This window comes from Rhinopithecus roxellana, chromosome 20, assembly GCF_007565055.1.
Source record: "Rhinopithecus roxellana isolate Shanxi Qingling chromosome 20, ASM756505v1, whole genome shotgun sequence".
NCBI lineage: Eukaryota > Metazoa > Chordata > Mammalia > Primates > Cercopithecidae > Rhinopithecus > Rhinopithecus roxellana.
In genome coordinates, this window is record NC_044568.1 from 67105720 (window position 1) to 67128542 (window position 22823).

The following is a 22823-nucleotide window of genomic DNA, read 5'->3' on the forward strand; positions in this document are numbered from 1 at the left end:
TAACACTGAGACCACCATCCAGCATTGCTCTCTTGCCAGCACAAGTATACGGTAAGTAGCAGTGGGGTTTTTTTTTTTTTTTTTTTTTGAGATAGAGTCTCACTCTGTTGCCCAGGCTGGAATGCAGTGGCACAATCTTAGCTCACTGCAACCTCTGCCTCCTGGGTTCAAGCAATTTTCCTGCCTAAGCCTCCCAAGTAGCTGGAATTACAGGCCTGCACCACCATGCCCCGCTAATTTTTTTTTTTTTTTTCATTTTTAGTAGAATCGAGGTTTCACCACGTTGGCAAGGCCAGTCTTAAACTCCTGACCTCAGGTGACCCACTCATCTTGGCCTCCCAAAGTGCTAGGATTACAGGTGTGAGCCACTGTGCCGGGCTGGCAGTGGATCTTAAGCAGCCCTAGAAAAATGTTAAAGGGAAGGGTGGGGAACCTGAGCATCTGGATTTTTGTGGAATTCTTAGAAAGGTAGAATATTCTCTTTACTAAACAATAGTCACAAACAATCTGGAAATTTGGGGAGTTCCCTTCCTCTGAGGCATGGGTGGAAACGCTGACATAAATACTTTGCCCCTTGAAAGAAAGCAGAAGGGACTCCAGTTTTTTGGATATTCATCTCTCCGACCCTGGGGACACACAGCACCCCATGATAGCAAGTTTGTTTTTAATAATCCTTCTTTCTTTTTCCTCCACTCAGTCTTGGCATTGTCTCTACCACACCTATTTCATTGACTCTAAGATGCGTTTTCACGGAGGTGCAAATGGGTTGATTAGTTTATTCAGGAGTATCGACATGCTCCGGTGCACTGGAGCATGCAGCCAATCTCCCGACATGCTTGAGTGGGCCGTGGTTACCTCCACGGCCTCCAACAGGAATCGAGTGCTGTTTTGTCTCTGTACTGGGGGACTGGAGAGATGTGTCATTCCAGTGTCACCCTAATTATGATTTTCAGAAGATGTAGCTGTCTGGATACAACAGGACCATCACAAGTGTGTGCAAAGAGTGTGTGGTGTGTGTGTGTATGTGTGTAGATAGCGGAGGGTACACCCTCAGAGGCTGGGCTTGAGAAGGAATGAAAAGGAGTTATTGCATTACTGCCTGTGCAAAGCTGAGGCTGCACACACAATAACAGACATACAGACATAGGCGTTCACATGCATTGTACAAAGCCCATGAGCTTTCCTGAGTGAGGCTTTTCTTTACAAATGAATTTAGTGAATCAGAGAAAGTCAAATCTGTAAAAAAAAAAAAAAAAAAAAAAACAGTTATCAAATCCAAAGCTTTGTTGTTTTTTTAGATGAGGAAACTGAGGCCCAGAGAGGGTAAGTGATTGCCCTGAAGCCACACAGCTAACCAGAGAAGAGAAGATACAAGTTCCTGCCTTCCTTATTTCTAATTCTCACAAGCAAGTTTCCGCCTGAACAAGGTGGCAGGTCTGAGCAAAATGCTAAAACCGAGGCCCCATTTTGTTTGTGCATGTGTGTGTGTACATGAACTGTTGGTGTGTGACGGGAGTTTGCGGGGATATTCTCTCCCTGTTTCATGTTTTCATTTCTCCCACAAGACGGGAATGAAAAGGAAGGAAGAGCTGAACCATTCCCTCAGGCAAGCAGATCTGTGGCAAACAAAGAGCCCACAGCTTGGTCTCCATGGGGTCAGTCTGACTTCCTTCTCTCAGAAGCATCCCGGGCTACATTTTCATCTTCGCTATCTTCCAATCTTGCATAATCTATAATAATGTGATTCCGAATGCATTTTAGCAAATGCAAGATGGAATGGGACTCCCCCGGCTGCTCCCGAACATCTGATCTATGAAACCCGTAAGGAGCTGCAGCAAAAAGTTCACTGATAGAAAAAAAAAAAAAAACAGACAGTTGCCTGTGTCCCCAATTAGGGGTGAGGTTCTTCTGAGTTGGTGGCTCTTGGTCGTCTTTGTTTTCCTTAAAAAAGGGATAATGCTGAGGAGTTGGAGGTTCACCTTTGCTCTTGTGTTTAATTGCTGCAAAAGCCATTTATTACCTTTTGTTCTTCTGCAGAGGGGACACTGTCTCTCCCAGTCACCAGGCTTGCTTGGTGTTTGGCTTCTCTACCTGCCCCAGAAGCCATCCCCGTCACCTCTGAGTATTTCTGGGTCACTTCCATGGCCAGGTTTGTCTGGTTCCGGTACAGGAAGGCCCGCATGAAAGGAAGAGGAGCGGAACTGGGATTTTTTTTTTCTTTCTTTGAATTTTGCCTAAAATTCCATCCCCAGCCACCTAATGAGGAAACATCCATCATCTGTCTTTCCCTGGGAATGTCGGTGGCCATCTCGAGCCGGTTTGTGGTCCCGCTCATCTGTATGCAGGCAGGGCTTGTGAAATTGCTTTCCCCTCAGAAAAATATATTCATTTCCACCTTCCTCAGATGGCCCTCACAAATGAAAGTGCTTTGTCATTTTTAATGCCCGGTGTTCCCTTTCTCCCTGCACTGCCTCCAGTCACGATCCAGCTGATAAAGCCCACAGGTAATTTAAAAAACAAAAAAACAAAAAAAACCACACACACCTCAAAAGCCCAGAGGACTGTCAGATTCCACCGGTGTCCCCTTGTGGGTTTTCCTTGCACACAGAGCAAAAATGACTGCAAGGGGAGGTTCTTTCTGTTCCCTGGGAATCTCTTTGGGCCTTGTGCAGCATTTGGATGGACACGCAGCAACAAGGGATGTGCTGAGTTCTAGGTAACAGACGCTTGCTTTAAAATGAAGGCATGAAGCCCAGCCCTGTCCCCTTGGCTGGCTGGCTCTGAACATCCTGAGAATTAGGATGTACAGAGGTACATATGCTTTGTAAAAACTGGGAAGTGCACTAAAAATTCAGTTATTATTATTTCTAAAATGTCTCCAGCCTACAATTTGTCATAGACACCTATCATTCTGCTTAGATAATTGGGTAATTGTTCCTCATGCCGGAGGGAACAAACGTCTGTCTTTGAAATGTGCATGGAGGCTTACACACAGAGAGCCCTGTTACAACAAGGGTCTGACTCCACAGAGACCTGTAAATGCCAAAAGACTAACAATAATGTCCTCCGAAAAACAACTGCATCCAGCTTTTCATAGGCAAGTTAAAAGGATCACCTGATTCCAGCATTCTGAAAGAGTCACCCTCTTTATGGAAATGGAGCCAAAATACTAGTCCAGGAAAGGAACATGATAGATTTATTGGCCAAAACTTATTTCAAAGCAGAATCTTTGCAAAATATGATCGTTTCCCACATATCTGCATTTCAAGACTGGGTTATCTTTGTTTCTTGTGATCGTTATTTACATACATATTAGTTTTAACTTTTTCTGCATTTTCTTGATCACACCAACCACTCAGTTAAGGATCTGTAAACAAAGACTGAATTGAGCCAAAATGATCTAACTTCCAAAGGGACCGCTTGTTTCCTCGGGTAAACTTGAACGTTTTCATTGATGATGGAGAACCTTGCTTCTCAAATAACCTGGCATGAAGGGCAACTTGGTTGTTGTTTTTGTTGCTAATATCCAATTCCCCATGGCCTGATACTTTTGTAAAATACATACAAGTTGAATTACTAGAAAAATAAAATGCTGCTTGAATGTTGCAGTCATGTCAGATGGCTATAAAAGTCTTTCAACTCCTACTCCGAATTTCTGTACTTAACTTGTTGAGAATCCCTATCAAATGGTTCACAGACAAGGAATGACCTGTGGACCCGCTTTGAGTAGCACTGAGGTTGAGAAAACTGTCCTGCCATCTTACCCATGGTGGCTCATGTTCCACCTGTGAAACTGCTCACTCCTTAACTTATAAGAATTTGTCAATCCAATGTTTTAATAGCTTGTTTAAAGCAGGGACAGGTCTGTATACAAAGCCTCCAAGCTAAGTAATCAATTGATAACGAGAGGGAGGGCTGTTAATGTCAATATGAGTTACACAAGGCATTGTCCAAGAATAAATCAGGAAGTTACCCTAAGGTATGGCAGAGGGAGGGGAGGGCTTAGGGGCTGTTGTCGTACATATGGAAAATAAAAACAAAAAATTACAGAGAAGTAATTCTTAACCTGTATTCCGTAAGACAGTAGATTAAGAGGTAATAGAGCTAACACCAGGCTGGACTAAAGAACTGGATGCAGAGAATATACACAAGAGTGTAAATAGGCACACACATGTGTGTGCATGTGTATGTATGTGTGTGCATGTGTGGGCACACGGTCCACCTGGCGGGCTGGCTGATTGGAACTGAGTGAGGAAGGGTGGAAAAAAGGTTGAAGGAGCATTTTCAGAAAGGGGGTCCAATTTATATCCGTTGCAGTAATTGGTTTGTTTGTGTAGAGCAGGAAGAAGGGGCAGTGGGGGACGTGATGGAGTGAAACATGGAGGGCTGTGACTCCCCTGCTTGATGAGTTGGAGAGAAATTGTTAGTAACTAAGACTGGTCCCGCAGGGGTTCATTAAGTGACTGGTCCTCCACCATATCCTGTCATTTCCAACCTGGATGCATCAACATTAGCCAGCTTTGCGGTATGCAATTGTGCATCTGTAAGGGTGTGTGAAGGCGCAGGAGTGTCTGCGGGCTGGGTCTGTGTGCACATCTGTACCTTTTCTTGTGGATACAGTTAAGTTTTCCATGGGAATTAGAATCACGAAGGCCACATGCAATTTTTTTTTTTTTTAAAGGGAAAAAGCAAAAGGTGCTTTCTTACTGGAAACACAAATTTGCTTTGACACTGAAAAAGTACCGTGGAGTAGAACAATAGGGAAACTAAGAAAGGGTCTGAACTGGGCGGGCTGGAGGGAGCTGAGCACTGAAAGGCTGGCCGGTGGCGAACACATCCAATGGTAACTTCTTAAATCAGCCCTGAAAGGGACAGCGAGCAGTGTTTGTCTCTGGATTGTGAGGCCTGTCAGTCCCTGGGAGGCAGGGGCCCAGAAACTGGAGTTCAGGCCAAGAGCCAGGAAGGAAGGCTCGGCAAATTTGCCAAACGTGCAGACTGCCCACAATGTCTGGGCGCTGGTGGCATTTGGAGTCATGGTTGCTCTGCCTTTGGATCTTGGGATTTTTTTTTTTCCAGGCAAAAATGGAAGAAAGACTCTTGTGGGGAGTTTTAAGGGTAGGAGTCCCCTTGGGAACCCCATAAATTCAGATCTAGAGAAGCACTAAGAGAAAAACCAAAAATGCTTTTTGCACCAGTGGGAACTTGCTGCCTGTCTGGGTTAGCCAAGAATCCAGCTTCAGGGGCTGGGGGAAAGCTAATGCCATCTAAAGGAGGCCAGCCCCTCCCACCTCCTCAACCCACTCAGCTCAGTCCTGGACAAGGCTGGCCTGTAGCCTCTGGACAGAGGATCCCCCTTAAGGCACAGAAGAGGGCTGGACTTCAACCTCTATTCTGTGGTTTGTAATGGTTTCCGGGAACGAACAATCAAAATGTAAAACCTGAAAGACATGAAAGTGACCATCTTTGAGTGCTTTTTCTACTTTCTAAAACTGGGATGCACTCTATCTGCACAGAGAAAAACTCGTAGGACCTCCTAGGATGCATCTTGGCTCCAAGTTCGTGCCGTGTTATTAGGAAATTGCAAGTGGAAGCAGCCACAAACAGACCATTAAATCACATCACCTGCAGGTTTGCAAATATATGAAGACAGTCAGCGCTAATTGCCGTTATTGTTGTTGGTATCATTATTGTTAATAGATGCCATCCGTTGATACTTCACATCTTACACATGCCTCATTTTCATCTTCATTATAAGCATATAATAGAGAAAGGCAAGTACTATTATTATCCCCATTTTACACGTAAGGACACCAAGTCTCTGAGTTCAGGATGTCCCTGTGAGCCCAGGCCACCTGAGTCCACAGCCATGCTCTTAGAAGCTTGTTTTGCTGCCCCTCCAAGTCCTGTTACCATTTCCGAAGTGTTTCCCAGGTGGAAGGCCCATTTGAAGCACTTTACATATATTATCTAATTATCTCATTTGGTCCTCAGAGCCACAAATCAAGGTAAGCAGACTGCCCAACCTCCAAGCACTTATGAGCTTGTTGTTCCCACAGAGTCACATCATCCTTAGACCATTTGCAATGGTCCAAGGTGGCAGAGAAATCACTTCTGGGCACAAATGTGGTCATTACCAATGGCCGTGATGAGACCTGGGGCTGTTGCTCTTCAAGGCTGATATGAGCCTCTAGATAACTCAGGAAGGAAACTTTTAATCCTCATCATTACCACCATCCATGTTGTTCTCAGCATCAGCGACCAAAGCCAGAAAGGAAATAAAGAAGGACTTTGAGAGTCATCTGTGTTTTGCAATGAACCAAAGGCAAATGGGGCTTTCTTGAATTTTTTAAATTTCGGGGCCAGAATGGAAATTAATCTGTTTTTTTCCCCACATCTACCAAGAAGGACTAAGGCTTAGCTGTACTGCTTTCTACGATCCTGGCTGATTTTTCTTTTTCAATAGAATAACATTAAAAAAGAAGGCCAGGGTGCTCTCCAAACAGAACCCAGATCTAATGAGGGGATTTTGGAGTTGTTTATATAGCATGTCTCTTTATCTGTATAAAGCAAAGAACATCTCCAGGTATTTTCAGTGGATTGATCTCATCAAGACACAGATTTATTAAAAAGAAACACAGATAGAGGGAAACAGGCCACTGTAATTTATACATTAGTTTTTTTTTTTTTTTTTTTTTTTTTTTTTTTTTTTTTTTTTTTTTAAGAAATAGAAACTAACTCCAAGTTTTTTAGTCATTGCAACGGGGCCCTGCACATCATGTATGTGATGTAATGACAGCTTCAGACTAGGGATGCTTTTGATGCATTATTAACCATAAAAAAAGACATTAAATACCAGGCTTGAATGCCATGGGGATGCATATTTCACTAGGAATTATTTTTCAATGTATGCTTAAAGTTTATTTTGGTAAACAGATGACTGGAGGCTGTCAGAGCCGGAGTAAGATTTATGTTCATTTGGAATCTTCTTGAAAGGAGCGGAAATGCCTGGGACTTGTGGAACACCCACAGCAAAATGTAAATCTTTTCTTGGCCCCAGGGAAGGTTGGAGAGTGCCACACAAACAATTCCTCCTAGGGATGTGTGGTTTCTAAGCAGCATCAGCGTAGATGCCCGTAGGGGCACACGCCAAGGGGAGGGGTAGAGGGAACACACATTCCATTGTCTCTAGGAGGAGGGAGCAGAGCAAAAACATCTGGACTGGGAAGCCGGCCTCAGGATGTCCCATCAGATGCCTGTGCTTCAGCTACAAAGAACGCCCCGAACTAATTCCTCTGTTTCACAGGCACCCCCATATTGGCACCAGGAGCTGTTTCCTTCTGTGCTGACACATTTCTAAAGCATTTCTGGTTGTGGACATAGAACTTATTGACCATGTAGGTTTTCCTATCCTTTGTAAATGATGGAGGCATCACTACATCCATCTGCAAAGTTCTTCCTTGGAGCTTCTACAGCCCCAGGAGCTACCACAGAGTTATAGTCGAGGCAGGCCAATGGGTACCTTTCTGAAGACAACTTCAGATGACCACAGTGTCCACCTTTAGGGCCTGCTTCTGCCTTTTTTCTATCTGATACTTAATAACTCTCATCCTAAAGACATACCCATTTTGGCAGATACGGATAACTTCATGTAGCTGCTCCAGGCTCAACAATTCATATGGAATGCGACAAATTCTGTTTAACATTTGTTACGTAGATACTTAGCTACAGATTCAGAGCCAAATAGGCACACCTAACCCAAGTGCATCTGTAAAATACTCTCCTGCCCAAATCCTGACTGTACCTGGAACACTCTTGAGTGCTCAGAAGGTGTTACTACAATTTTAGGGCCAAAGGACGGTCTATTTCAGGTCAATGATCTGTGATTTGCATGAATGGGATATTAGTGGCATGAAGATGTCTGCAAAAGAACAGAGAGAAGAACTTGGGAATGTATTTTCTTTTTGCAGTCTTATCATCTTGAGCTTTGGCTGGGGCTGGTTTATATTATCTGGCGACATTCCCATTTCTAAATATGGCACCAAATTAGCCTATGCATTCATGTTTCAGTTTCTTAGAGTAACAATTAATTGAATCAGTGTTTTGGTGATGCCCTCCTCCAAGGATGGCTGATTCTGTAGCAGCAGTTCTCGGCAGAAAGGGTGATTTTGTCCTGCAGGGCGTATTTGGCAATGTTTAAATATATTTTTGGTTGTTACAACTTGGGAGTGCTAGAGATATTCAGTAGGTAGAGGCCAAGGATGCTGCTAAACATCCTACAATGCACAGGACCTCCCTACCTCCAACCACCAAGGAGAACGATCCAGCCTCAAATGTCAGTCGTGCAGAGGTTAGAAGCCTTGTTCTAAGGGACCGTAAATGTGGCTGCTATGCTTTGTGACTAAAAGCAGCTGGAATGACAGTCCAGCTGTGTACAATCCAAAACCGATTGCATTGGAAAATGAGGGAGGGGCCCGAATGCTGGTTTTCCACTGGGTGGAAAGGTGTTTCACCCCTTGGGTCCTTTGTTCCATGGCCTGTGGTGTGATGTCATCAATGCTCTGAGACCCACACAGCTTGGTAGAGGACACATCAGTAGTCCAAGAAGGTGTCACTGTGCTCATTCCATGGTTCAAGAAATGGAGGTACAGTCCAGGTCAATGACTTGCAAGAGACCACAGCGTGAGGGAGTGGCAGGGTCAGGAAAAGACCACGGACCCTTCCACCTTTAGTCTCCCATCTCCTACTCTGGTGTTAGAACCAGGAGATCATACTGAACACTTGCTCCCTCCCTTCCTCTCCTGCATATAGAGATATAGCAAAATGCAGGTTAAGTTGACTTTAATCTTTAATTCATACACAAGGATGTGCAGCACAGAGTGAAACAGAGAGTAAACTCCAGAGGCAGCAAGTTCTGTAGGTTTGGCCAGATCTTCCTTTCAAAGACAGACAGCCTGGGGAATCGTGTGAATGGCCTTCCATTGCCCTCTTAGATTCCTTTTATGGCAAAATGCTGGCTTTTATCAATTCCTACCCCAACCTCTGATTCCCACAGGCTGGGAAAAGCAAACAGCAATTGGGGGAAGTGCACCCACCTTCTCTTGTGATGGAAACAGGAGACTTGGACCCCTGGGGAGGCCAAGAAGGATGGGAGTGAAAAGGGGTGAGCTGCAGGAGTGGATAGGGGTGGGTGAGGAAGAAGATCTGGTTGCAGATGCCTGTGAAGCTTTTTTTTTTTTTTTTTTTTGCTTGGGTGGAGGGATTTGGCCTGGGACCTAAACAGATGGTTGTTCATTCTGACCTCCCAATAGGCATTTCTGCATTAAATGATATCAGAGTGGATACAGGAGAAAGAAAAGTCTATTGTTGTATCCACCATAAAAATAGACGTGTGGAGGAAATGATCTTGGCACAGAATTGACTAGAGAGGGTGAACTCGGGCAGAAGAAATCAACTCGGACAAGCCAGAGTCCCTGACAAGGTCTTGAGGTCTCAAGCCAATGGGGTGACATAAAAAGGGATTTGGAAGGCCAATAACTGTAACCAGCAGCAGATGCAGCTGCTACTGGTTCCTCATTGACAAATCTGCCCTTCCTTTTCATCCCTAGGGCAGTCCAGCCAAGAAATAAAGGCAACTCGGGATCCCAACAGCTGGAAGTGCTGTGGTTCCATATGTGTCAATTGTCTGGAACCCTCTGGTCTGGGAATACTTACTCCTTTGGGAATGAGAGGAACACGAGCAGAGCAGGGCTTTGGAAATGCGGTTCCCAGCTAGCCGAACTTGGGGCCCTCCAGGCTTGAAGTCAGGACAGCGGTGGCCTGGACATTTCCAGTGAGTGGCCCAGAGGGCTGAGTCATTGACCAGATGCTGCTGTGTGTCGGGGTCCGAGCCCCTGCTCAGACAGGAGACAGGCATGGCCTTGCATGGGACTCAGGTGTTGTGGTCCTCTCCCATTCTGGCGAGGCAACCAAAGTTGTCCTCATCTGCCAGACCTGCTCAAACTTTATAGACATCAACACCAGAGATTACCCCACCACCCCAAAAAAATGTTGGCTTTCTCACCATTCATTTCAGGATGGCCTCGTGCAAGGGACTCCCACTGTTAAACACTTCTTTCTCTGCATTCAATACGGGGATTCATTCATTTGGTCAAGGCCAGCCACAGTAAAGTAGAAGTGTTAACTTATCTGCTACATGAGCATTCACCCAAATGAACAGCTTACTTGCTACCAAGCCAACTATTAATACCTTTTGGTTTATAGTGCCAAGATACAGCATTGCAGGCAGTAAGCCAGGAGAACATGTCCTGACCTTTAAAAGCTTAGGGTTCCCTGGAGACCCCAGTGATATATCTCAGCAAGGAGAAGACATACCCTGGCTGAGTTATCCACCCTGGATATGGCCACAGACAAGAAAAAAATGGTTTCATTTGGTCTGGGGACAGCCATGCCTCAGATACATGGTAAAAAATCTTGACTCCTGGAACATGCTTGCACCTCTCGTTTTAAGAACTGTCTTCGTGGCCCAGTTGTAATGGCTTTTATTCAAAAGACAGGCAATAACAAATGCTGACAAGGATGTAGAGAAAAGGGAAGCATCGTATACCACTGGTGGGAATGTAAATTATCACAACCACTATCGAGAACAGTTTGGAGGTTCCTCAAAACACTAAAAATAGAGTTACCATATGATCCAGCAATCCCACTGCTGGGTATAATCCCCAAAGAAGGGAAATCAGTATATCAAAGAAATACCTGCACTTTCGTGTTTATTGCAGCACTGTTCTCAACAGCCAAGATTTGGAAGTGACCTAAGGGTCCATGATGAATGGATAAAGAAAATGTGGTACATGACACACTGGAGTACTATTCAACCATAAAAAGAATGAGATCCTATAATTTGCAACAACATAGATGGAACTGGAGGACATTATGTTAAGCAAAATAAACCAGGAACAGAAAGGCAAACTTCACATGTTCTCACCTACTTGTGGGAGCTAGAAATGAACAGCAATTGAACTCATGGAGACAGAGAGAGAAAGAGAGTAGGATGATGGTTACCAGAGGCTGGGAAGGGTAGTGGGCTGGGGGGTGGGCAGGTGGGAAGTGGGGATGGTTAACGGCTACAAAATTTAACCATAAAAAGAATGAGATCCTATAATTTGCAACAACATAGATGGAACTGGAGGACATTATGTTAAGTGAAATAAGCCAGGAACAGACAAACTTTACATGTGGGAGCTGAAAATGAACAACAATTGAACTCATGGAGACAGAGAGAGAAAGAGAGTAGGATGATGGTTACCAGAGGCTGGGAAGGGTAGCGGGCAGGGGGCGGGGGTGGCGGAGGTGGGCAGGTGGGAAGTAGGGATGGTTAATGGCTACAAAAATGTTAGATAGAATAAATAAGATCTAGTGTTTGACAGCACCGTAAGGTGACTAAAGTCAACAATAATTTATTGTACATTTAAAAATAACTGCAAGAGGCCAGGCATGGTGACTCACACCTGTAATCTCAGTACTTCAGGAGGCCCAGGTGGGTGGATCACTTGAGGTCAGGAGTTTGAGACCAGCCTGACCAACATGGTGAAATCCCATCTCTACTAAAAATACAAAAATTAGCTGGGCATGGTAGCAGCTGTCTGTAATGCCAGCTACTCAGAAGGCTGAGGCAGGAGAATCGCTTGAACCCAGGAGGCAGAGGCTGCAGTGAGCCGAGATCGTGCCATTGCACTCCAGCCTGGGCAACAGAGAGAGACTCTGTCTCAAAACAAAACAAAACAAAGCAAACAAAACTACAAGAGTATGACTGAATTGTTTGTAATACAAAGAAAGGCCAAATGCATGAGATGATGGGTACCCCATTTACCCTGATGTGGTTATTATGCATTGTATGCCTGTAGAAAAGTGTCTTATGTACCCCCCAAAAATATATATACCTACTATGTACCTACAATTTAAAAAAAATGTCTTCAGTTTGTAGCCACAGCCCAGATGAGTGCTGTCCCATCTCCTGCTGCTGGACCAGTGTGATCTGAAAGGATAATATCCAGTAGATGGAGGAAGGACCCAACAAGAGAGGCTGCATCCTCTGATGATACTAATGGTATTCCTAAGAACGAAGAATCACAGTGTTTACTGTCTACCGAGTATAAAACGTGCGTGCTACACACACAAGCACGATTCCATCTCCTTCCCAGAACAACCCATGGGTGATGGGAAACTAAAGCACACAGACTCGAAGTGACTTGCCCAGGTTCCCAGTGGCAGGCCCAGAACTACAGCCCAGCATCGAATAATCAAAATGCCAGGCTGTAAATATCCAGTTGTCATCCCACCGACATAGCACAGAGCTCTGATACGTAAGATGGATGTGGGTTGCTCTCCTAGAGCTGCCGCTGGCATTGAGCACTTCTGAATATTTCATGGATGGCCACCAGCTGGACAGCTTTCATGCTGCTGGAATTATCAAGACAGGGCCCTGTGATAGAGAATCCGAAGAGACTAGGAATAACCACATGCTAGAGTTGACTTCAGAAACGCTGATGTGAATTTCCATCTTTAGAATCTCAGTCCTTGGCCAAAACTGTCCTCAATTTTTTGACTTCTTGTACAGTGGGATTTAAAGAGGTTAGCAATTAAATTTAATAGGAGATTGGTGCATTATTGTTAAAATTTCATCAGAAATTGGCACCTGCCCTTTGAAATACGTACGTAAACTATTCCCTGAAGTATGATTTTTCAAGAGTGCTGTTGAACAAAAAATCTTTATCTGTGGGAATACCTTTCTGAAATTTTAATGGCCATCAAATGGGAATATATGATTCTCTCCACAAAAATTCCATTTATACTTCTTTATTTGTTTTTCAGGACCACATTAAGTGAAATATGACCATATACAGCAAAGATGTCATGGGTAGGATCCAAAAGTGTATCTGTATGCCTGTGAGGGGGTTGGGGTGTGTATGTCAGTTTACATTGTTTTAAAATTTTAAATTTAACTATCAGCATATAAAATCTAGGAGATAGTACATAAAAATTCGGATTGATGGCTTCTCTTGAAAACATGGAATATTTTGAACCCTGGGTGCACATGTGACTGAAGCTTAGTTCAAGCTGGTCCTTTATATGCGACATGTACCCTGCAGGTTACCACCACGCTCAGCATCCTTATTCCTGTTCTGTTTCATGAATTTTCATGGCCCGCCTGCCCCCTTAGACATGTGAGTTTGTGATCTCCAGTCTACATGATAGCAGGTGCCTCCATGTGTTGAAATAAGTCTGTCTTGGTTTCTTTGTTGATGTATTTAGTTTCTACTGGGGCTAAAACTTAAGGAAGAGCAATTAAAAACCTCTAAGACAGGCATAGATAGGCAGCCTTCCAAAGACGTTCCAATAAAAATAAATATCAGCCAGGATCTGTGGCTCATGTCTATAATCCCAGCACTTGGGAGAGTGAGGCAGGTGGAGCACTTGAGCCCAGGAGTTTGAGATCAGCCTGGGTAACATGACAAAACCCAGTCTCTACAAAAAATGCAAAAATTAGCCAGGCACAGTGGCGCACACCCGTAGTCCCAGCTACTTCAGGAGGCTGAGAAGGGAGGATCATCTGAGCCTGGGAGGTCAAGGCTACAGTGAGTCATAATCATGCCACTGCACTCCACCCTGGCAACAGAGTGAGAGACTGTTTCAAAAAAAAAAAAAAAAAAAAAGAGTAAATGTCAGAGAACGTGTTTGTCCCCTAAAGTCCCTGCACTAGTGCACTGTACCCATTCCACCTGAATTGCCATGGCAGACTGGACGGACTCCCTTGCTCAGTTTGTCATGGCTATGTTATTTGTGCTTACCTCATTCTTGCTTACAGCAGATGACTCCCTCCCCTCCCCTTCCTTTCCCCCCATCATCCACCTTTATCTTCTTCCATCCCGGCCTCGTACTTTGCCTCAGGGCAAGGTCTGTAGTGTTAAGACTGCCGATGGCCTGAGAGAAGAGGCCGATGAACCCCTGGGGCTGCTATTAGTATTGGACTTTAGACACATTACAAGTTAAATAGGCTTTTGTGGGCTGGCGGGAGACACAACCACCATGTGTGATGCTGTTTCTAGAGGAGTATTTCACCCAGGTTCTGAACAACAGACTTAAAATGAACTTCTGCAACATTGTAGCCTATTAGTACATTTGACTCTTCCAAATTCTAGAAGATAATTGGGCTTTCTTATTTGCAACGTGTTTTCTTACGGCAAGATCTATGTCTGTCTCTCTGTGCTATGCTATTGAAGAGCAATAATACAGATGCATTTATGGATCTTAACAGGAGTGCTCAGCTCACCAACTATTAGCTGAGGGCCCACTGTGTGCCAAGTACTGGGGAAAAAAGTAGAGAATACTGCCTTGCAGGAGTTCACAATACAGTGTACGTGTTGGGCAGGAAAGTGGAAATGGGGCAAACAGATGGATTACTGGCAATTATGAGTGATATCAGAGAAGGCCACAGAGATTCAGAAAATAGCAGGACTAGAGACATGCTTATGAAGAAGATGGTTTGGAACGAAAGTGAAAAAATAGGTAATAGTTCAAGAGCCCCTTGCCATCAATGACGTGGGATTCCACAGGCATTCCAGACAGAAAACAGAGCAAAGAACAGCACAGGAGTGAGAAAGTTCAAAGGAAACTTGGGAAACAGAGGGGAGGTTGGTTTGGGTGAAATGTGACCTGTACGTAAGGGAGTGAAGGAGGATGAGGCTGGAAGAACGAGATGGGACTGTGTTGGAGAGGGCTCTGGGCACCCTGTGGAAAGACTGCCATGTAAATGACCCCGAGACATAGCAGGTCTGGGTGTGGACAGATTTGAGGGCCGTTAGACCAGATGTGAAAACAGCACTTAGAAGCCCCTGCAATCAGCAAAAGGCAATGAGTAGCTCTATGCTGGGGGCTGGAGTGGAGGAGAGAGGCAATCAAAGTGAGAACACCGTGGTTTTGGAGAAATCTCAACAACTCTCCCAGGTCTTGGTGCCGATGATGTCATTTATCTAACAATGTTACTCTGATATAGTCACTAAACCATCCATCCATCTATCCATCCACTGAACAAGTATTTGTGTACCTAGGGGCATTGTTCACATTATGCATTTGATTTGGAAATTTTTCTACACCTATGTAATGAGTTCAAGGTCAAAGACTGGAGAAACCAAATGTTCTAGGATGACTTACCCAAGTAAAAATGATCTGCATATTATAAACAATATTTCTCAAATTGTGATCATTGGATTATTAGAATGAAGGATACTTTAAGAAAACAGAGAATCAATATTCAAAGTGTTTATGCCTCCCTCGGTAAATCCCAACAGCCATGCAAATGATCAAAGGCCCTGACAAGTCCTGCAGTTAAAAACAAAAGTAAACAAAAAACCGTTTAACCTTTCGGAGTTCACACTTTGACCACAGGACTCCGTTACTGAATAGTATCTACTAACCTTCCAAGAAACACCTTATGAAAAATCTTGTTACAAAGTAGTATATGAATTTAAGGCATAGACCTTTGAGTGTAGATACTCCTTTTAGGTCACCTCTAGCTCCAACCATTATCTGAAAGGTAAATGAAAGGGACCATAATTCAGGGTCTAACCCACACAGAGATAATTTCTACCTTTAACCATTTTTTGATGCATCACGGGTTATTGATTACCTACTATGTGCCAGGCACTATATATGGAATTCACAGTACAGCAGTCACTAAGAGATGTACGTACCTGTCTGTAAAGGACCAAACTCACAGTTGAATCAATAACACAATCTTCACTACAAGTTGTGACAAACTGGCCACTTGTTCTCCTACCCTCACTTTCCCTGTGATTCTCCAACTTATATTTACCAAAGCAGTTTTATGACAGTGATATTTCAAAAGTTCTCTATTTAAAAAGGGTCATTAAGAGGTAGGATCCCACTGGGGGAAGTGGGAGGCCACGATGAGAGAAGTGCTTGAGCCCAGAAGTTTGAGACCAGCCTGGGCAACATAGGGAGACCCCCATCTCTACAAAAATTTAAAAAGATCCACCAGGCATGGGGGCACATGCCTGTGGTCCCAGCTGCTTGGGAGGCTGAGGTGGGAAGAACTTGAGCCTGGGAGGTCGAGGCTGCAGTGAGCTGTGACTGTGCCACCGCACTTTAGCCTGGGTGACAGAGTGAGATCCCGCCTCAAACAAAACAAAACAAAACAAAACAAAACCACAGGCTGGATCCCAAACCAGTACATTCCTCTATTAGCCAGCAGATGTGAGAACAGACTAGCTAGGAAAGGAGTTTCACAAGAACTGGCTTAAATAACCCCAGCTGGGGACAAATTTTAATTTTCCTCATCTCTGGATTCCTGTCTCTCTTTGACAAAGACCTCTATCCATGATCAACTCCTGGGTGTTCAGCCCAGTCCAGCACTCACAGTTCACCCCTGGGAGCCAAACTTCCCTCCCCTTTATAGTTCCAAATGTTTCTCTCTCAGTTTTTTTTAAAATAATGACTGATGTTCTGAAATCAGCTAGTAAGATAGGCAAAATAATTGGTAATTTCTAATTGTATCTTTAAAATATCAATACAAATTGGCTCTGGGCTGCGAAACAGACTTGGCTTATAAGACATTAAGAAAATTTTTAGTCTTGAGGTCTGCATGTTTTGTGAGCTTTATAAAGAGGATAAAAGTGAAACTTCAGCTTTTAAGCCACACTGTTAAAAACTATATTTACATCCAGTATAATTCTGCAATCATTAAGCCTTAAATGGGTATTAAGCCTGATTCAAAGTAGTGAAACAGATGTTGAAAACGCACACTATGGATTCTTCAATCTGGGGAGAAAAGGAATGATTCGTATGTTTCAAGAGCCAGGCAAAGATAAAAGACCTCATCCCAAATGGAGCTGCTTCCTCCTCAAACCTTAGCATTCCCTCCAACGTATTTCTCTGTGAGGAAAGTATTATTAATGTCAGTATCCCTAGTTCTTGTAAAAGATTCATAGACCATTTCCTCCCCTTCCTGAATTCCCCTGTCTGTCCTGTCACTGCCCCATGTTCGTTCATCTCACTGTTGGGCGGTTTGGTGACGCCAGCTGCAGATTCCATCACAACCCAGCTGCCTGTCATAGGATCACAGCATTTTAGAGCTGGAAGGGGCTTAGAGATGGCGTTTTCAGAAGAGAAAATGGGGTTGGGCATGGTGACTCATGCCTGTAATCCCAGCACTTTGGGAGGCCAAGGTGGGTGGATCACCTGAGGTCAGGAGTTCAAGACCAGCCTGGCCGACATGGTGAAACTCTAGCTCCACTAAAAATACAAAAATCAGTTGGGCGAGGTGATGGGGACCGGTAATCCCAGCTACTCGGGAGGCTGAGGCAGGAGAATTGCTTGAACCTGGGAGGTGGAGGTTGCAGTGAACTGAGAGATCATGCTATTGCACCCTAGCCCAGGCAACAAGAGAGAGAATCCGTCTCAAAAAAAAAAAAGAAGAGAAAACAGAAGCTCGCAGGACAGTGACTTGTTCAAAGTCACACGGTGAGCGCAGATTGGGATCACTGTAGGCACTTTTATTACTTTGCTTTTCTCCTCTTCTTTTCCACTTCTGAAAATATTTACAGGATCCTTTATAGGGACCACGGTGGGAGATTAGGAGAAATTCTACAAGGTGAAAATAAAAATGTTGTGTACAGTCAGCCCAAAGGTTGTGGGAGGCTGATGAATAAACATAGATGGAATGAGAGGACTAGAAAACCAGTATTGGGCTCATTCATTAAGAAAATTTATTTCTTAACTTTAGGGAGAACATGGAAAAGTCCCTGTGAGGATACCACCATCATAAATGTCGTAGGCAAGACAAGTGCTGCCAAGGGTACTCAATGTAGCAGATGAAAGTTTGGGAAGTAGGATATTATCATCATCTCAACGTATCTCCCAAAACATACTTAACAGTTACAAAGGGAAAAACAGTAACTTTACGGCATGCAAACCTGGCAGACACCACCTTACCAAAGCGACTATCAGTTATAAGCCACACTGACATCACGCACCCCCCCATATAACACCCTGAGAAGGGCATGTCACCTCTGGTATTCCTGCCTAAAACACAAGCGTGTCTTCAATCAAATCATGAGACGCTTCAGACACATTCTATCCAGCCATGGAACAATACTTTTCAAAAGTGTCCAGGTATGAAAAACAAGGGAAGACTGAGAGCCTGTCATAGATTAAGGGAGAGGAAGGAAGCACAGCTAAGAGCTGTCCTGCATTTAGGATTGTGGATAGGATCCAAGAAATAGGGGGTGAGTGAAAACACTGGTGAAATACAAATACAATCTGTACTTTGGTATTAGTATTGTACCCATTAATTAAGAAAAGCAATTTCTTTTTTCTTTTTCTTTCTTTTTTTTTTTTTTTTGGAGACAGGGTCTTGCTATGTTGCTCAGTTTGTCTTCAAACTCCTTGTCTCAAGTGATCCTCCTGCCTCAGCCTCCTGAGTACCTGAGATTACAAGCATGTACCACAATGCCCAGCTGATTTCTTAATTTTGATAGTTGCACCACAGTTATCTAGGATTGTTACCATTGGGGAAGTTGGGTGAGGAATACGCAGAAACTCTCTGAAAAATTTTTGCCAACTTTGTTGTCTAAAATAATTTCAAAATAATTTTTTAAAAAGGAAAAAGAGGTGCGGTGGTTCACGCCTGTAATCCCAGTACTTTTGGAGAACAAGGCAGGTGCTTCACGAGGTCAGGAGATGGAGACCATCCTGGCTAACACGGTGAAACCCTGTCTCTACTAAAAATACAAAAAAAAAAAAAAAAAAAAAATTAGCCAGGTGTGGTGGCAGGAGCCTGTAGTCCCAGCTCCTCAGGAGGTTGAGGCAAGAGAATGGCATGAACCTGGGAGGCAGAGCTTGCAGTGAGCTGAGATGGTGCCACTGCACTCCGGCCTGGGCAACAGAGCGAGAGTCCGTCTCAAAAAAAAAAAAAAAAAGGAAAAAGAAAAGGCTGTGGGATGCAAGGAAAGACAGTAGGTCATGGGATGGAGCTATAAAGCACTAAAGCACAGCAGCTGACCATTCCTTCTAGAACCTTCTAAATCCTAAAAGATGGACAGAGGCCACAGAGAATTTGCCATTTCCCTTTTGGGTTAATCTGAACTTGTACATTATTATAGCCATTACATTCACAAGTTAGATAAACTTCTGAGAATAAACCCCAGGGCGTGGAAGGGATTAAGGAAGAGTCCGATTTCCTCATCAGTTGCAGTTGGTAGACGGTGGTACCAGGACTGCTGTTGAGTGACTTCAGGGCAGCCACCCTACAGACTCAACTCCCAGAAGCTACCTGGACCGATTACCTGGAATAGGAAGTCCCACTGTCATGGGAAAGGATGAGAAGTGGGTACCCAGGGAAGGAGTGGTTGGGGGAAGAGGACATCTTTGTTCAGGCTGTGTTTGTTCTACATGGTGTGTATATATTTCTGACAATGAAATGTGTTCTTGGAAATGTCCCCTTCATTTATAGATGTATCACTGCAGAGTGTGTGTGAGAAAAAGAAAGAGACATGTCAGAATCCCACAGAAAACAGCTTAGCCCTTCATTCCATTATATATACAAAGCATTGTGTACGTTAGTGATACATTTGCAGAAGGGGTGGGAATGTGGCTTACAATTTCCAAATGTAAAACAGGTCTCCCATTCCCTCTGTTTGCTTGTCGCTGTTTCCTTACAGCACGAAAATACCGGCATTGGAGGCACTGTTGCCAGAAACTTGCTTGGCAAAACATTTACATTCCTTTGTATATATAAAAAAAATCACTTCTTCCAACGGGTACTTTTCCACGTCCTCCCTGATTTCTGTGGTAATAATGACCACATTTGGCTCCAAACCTGGGTATGTGGTAGAGAAAGCCACCTCCAGATTCCAGATCCTGAAATCTCGTGGAAGATTAACATGGACGTCAAACTGACGTTACCAATTTAAGGGATTTAAACGCTCAGCTCTAGAGTAAACAAAATCCAGTGGCAAGGTTTTGGACGACTTCAGTGACGTTTGACAACACAACCCAGATGTTGGGGAGTGCAAACCTTGGAAACATAGACTTTCCATTGTGTTCTATACAAGCAAGATGGTGAGTGGGACAGACCGGCTAGTGAAGGAAAGCAGCACTGATAATTATTGAGTGACTTTTATGGGGCAGATAGTATGCTAAATGCTCCATGAACACTGTCTCACTCACCATGTGCAGTGAGGTAGCCATTATTTATTGATATGAACATGAGGTTCAGAAATCTGCAATTTGCCTCACTTGGCAAGTGACAACATCAGTATTTAACTCATGTGAGTATGACTTTAAAACCTTTGCTATTTCCAGAAGTCAACACTGACTGTATGTAACATTCCTTTGCTTAAAGCCTCCCAATTTCTCTCATTGCCACTAGATCAGTGAACGTCTTAGCTCAGGCTTTGATACCTTGGTGGTCACCCCTGCTGCCACACAGAACTGAAAGCTATTTACCTAAGGCTGGGGCTCTCTTAAAAATGTGGTTCCCTCGGTCTTCCCACCTTTGCCAGCATTTACTATATGCCATGTGATTTTTTTTTTTTTTGAGATGGGGTCTCGCTATGTTGCCCAGGCTGGACTTGAACTGCTGAGCTCAAGCCATCCTCCCACCCACCTCAGCCTCCCAAATAGCTGGGATCATAGGTGTGCCCCTCCGTGGTCAGCTTTGGCTATGTGATTTCTTCATTCACAAGTCTGCCTGGAACTCCTTGTCCGTGAGGGTGTTGATACTTTTGAATCCAATGATACTGTGTGCTTAGTGGTTAATACCTGCTTCTTGCCAAATGAATGAATGAGAATTAACAGATATATATAATTTTTTTTTTTTTTTTTTTTTTTTTTTTTTTTGGAGACAGGGTCTCCACCCAGGCTGCAGTCCACAGGCATGATCACAGCTCACTGAAGTCTCAACCTCCTGAGCTCAAGTAATCCTCCCACCTCACTCTCCCAAGTACCTGGGACTAAAGGCACTCCTGGCTAATTTTTTGTACTGTATATAGGGACAGGGTTTCGCTATGTTGTCTACGCTTGTTTCAAACTCCTGGGCTCAAGCCACCTGCCTGCCTCAACCTCCTAAAGTGCTGACATTATAGGCATGAGCCACTATGCCCAGCCAGGAAATGTTTCAAATACTTGAGGTAATAAATATTTTCAAATTTTATATAAGATTCTATGTAAGTGCTATGAATGTTACAACTCACTGTGAATAATTTACTAAAGCTGAATTCCTCACGATTCATATTAGATAGTATTCAATGGTTTCATCTCAGTGGTTCTGAACCAGGGTTATTTTGACACCCCCACCCAGGGGACATCTGGCAGTGTCTTGAGACATCTGGATTATCACCACCGCAGGGAAGGCAGTGTTACTGGCATTATCGGGTAGATGCCAGGGATGCTGCTAAGCATCCTGCAATGCCCTAGAAACTCCCTCCAATGCCAGTCCTCCCAAACAATGCCCATATTGCCGAGATTGAATACTCCTGCTTTGTTTGATTTAATGGCATGGCATATACTTGAAGGCCGTCAAACCACAGTTCATTTGTTTTTTTTTTGTTTTGTTTTGTTTTAATTCAGATTTTTGATTAACCAAGCTGGCTGGCATTGCCTCAGTTTGTCTAAATCACCAAGGACCGCTGGAATTTTCCCGGGAATATGTTTCGGGAAAGGTCAGAAACATTTCGGTCACCTTCACGCTTCCACTCAGTAGCAATGTTTTTGCACATTCATTGACTATCAACTGGTTGTCTACGACTCAAATTACATAATGAATCCAGCACATAAATTATTTACCCAGATTTAATTCCAGCAACTGTTATCTTTGTGTTTTTTTCCCCTCTGCCAGCTAGTCTGGCTCATTTCATTGGAATTTTGGTCATGCCCATTCTCCTTCTGTACTAAATTATCTCCATAACGTGGTAGAAACAGAACAAGCTTGTGTGTGATATGCTTAACTGTTAATTTACCTAATTAAACTAATTCAATTAAATCATTTACATCTTTTTGGTAACGTGCCAGTTGATACCACGGCAGAAGTGGGATGTTTCAGAAGATGATTGTTCAGCAAATGAATGGGAAAAAAAAAAAAAAAAAAAAGGAAAACAAAATGAGACAACCATCCAAATCTCTTGGCTTGAAACATTAAATGATACTGAAAAAATGCAGCTTTCACGGGGTACTGTGATTAGATATTTTTTGTAAATCAATTTTCTCTAGAAACTGGCATTTTAACAGAGTGATCACAATTTATTGTATAAAATATTTTAAACACTATTTGTGCATTCACACATTTGGTATGTTGAAGTAATGTGTACTTGTTCCCACATTAAGGTGTGATTTGTGAAATGTTTTGTGATGCTAGCAAGATGTGAACTGAGCAGATTCTTTTGAATGAATTTGCAAAATAATTTTGCTAAATTACATAAATATCTTTAGGATACATCCATATTTCATTTACAGTCATCCTTGAAACATCCATGCCATAGTGATAAATGTACAAAATGTACAACATTTTATGCCAGTAAAAATCAACAGAGAAAAAGCCAAGAAATTCAAGGCAGGAGAACCTAAATAGTCATCTCTGTGGATCTGCATCACCTTCCTGTATCATTTGACTGATAGAATCTGCACTTGTGGCGGAACCTAGGTTTGTTGATGGATGGGCCACCCTAGTTTCATCTCTCCAGGGCTTCTGTCTGGGTGGGGACGGAAGGATTTGGTTCCCTCTTCAGGAGCACACATGCTCAGGGCAAAACCTG

General features: G+C 43.5%; 1 long non-coding RNA gene across 1 annotated transcript in view; it reads left to right on the top strand.

Annotated features, from left to right (window-relative positions):
- LOC104655884 overlaps positions 1 to 22387 on the top strand; it is a 33914-nt gene extending 11527 nt beyond the window's left edge. The window contains exons 2-3 of the long non-coding RNA XR_747038.1: positions 21066 to 21203; positions 21643 to 22387. This is a non-coding gene — a long non-coding RNA (uncharacterized LOC104655884). The remainder of the gene's footprint in view (positions 1 to 21065; positions 21204 to 21642) is intronic.
- Positions 22388 to 22823: the final 436 nt, after the last annotated feature.